This window comes from Octopus bimaculoides, chromosome 6, assembly GCF_001194135.2.
Source record: "Octopus bimaculoides isolate UCB-OBI-ISO-001 chromosome 6, ASM119413v2, whole genome shotgun sequence".
Taxonomy (NCBI): domain Eukaryota; kingdom Metazoa; phylum Mollusca; class Cephalopoda; order Octopoda; family Octopodidae; genus Octopus; species Octopus bimaculoides.
In genome coordinates, this window is record NC_068986.1 from 21,786,602 (window position 1) to 21,787,655 (window position 1,054).

Here is a 1,054-nt window from a genome sequence, read left to right on the forward strand (position 1 = left end):
CATGTTATAATTGCATACTTTATTCCTATTTGAAACATATGTAGGAATAAAGTATGCAATTATAACATGTGTTTTCTCCATTCCTTAAATTCTTATATATATATATATATATATATCATCATCATCATCATCATCGTTTAACGTCCGCTTTCCATGCTAGCATGGGTTGGACGATTTGACTGAGGACTGGTGAAACCGGATGGCAACACCAGGCTCCAGTCTGATTTGGCAGAGTTTCTACAGCTGGATGCCCTTCCTAACACCACTCATTTTAACAGATATATTTACCAAATTTACATAAAAGTTTCCTGAAATACTAAAGAGTAAATTTATTCAATAAAATCGCCATTGGCTTCAACCATAGCTGCCAGATGACTTTGGAATCTCTTGCATCTCTTCTGGTCAATCTCTGCCATAATCCTTGCCTTCAGTTATCTTTGGTGTTATAAGGAGCTTTGTTGGTCTCTCATACAACTGCGCCCCACACATAATAATGAAGAAAATTGCAGTCTGGCGAATTAGGTGGCCTGATGTTAAGGGTGATGTGGTCACAGAAATTGTCTGACAGCCATGACTGGGATCTCTTACTTGTGTGGCATGGTGCAGAGTCCTGTTGCCAGACGTAGAGTCTTCCAGCAGCCACCCTCTTGACCCAGGGCAGTACCAGCTCCTCCAGGCACTTAATGTATACCTCCATGTTGAGTCTGAGGCCATGTGGGAAGAAGAATGGAGGCATAATGTCACCATCACTAGTGATCACTCTAAACACCATGATGTTGACTGGATGTTTGATTTTTATCACTCTCAGTACATGTCCTCAGATTTCACTGTCCTCAGATTGACACCCAAACACTCAGAAATGTTCACATTGGCACGTCCAGCATGAATGCCAAGCAGTACAGTATGCTGCTTCTAAAATTTGTGTCATGGTGCTGTTTTTTTCACAGACTGTGCTCAACTGACCCTAGTATACTGTGTAGTATGCATGTGCGAAATTAAAAATATAAAATAATGCCAATTTATCCATCGCAGCTTGTGTGTGTGTGCATATATA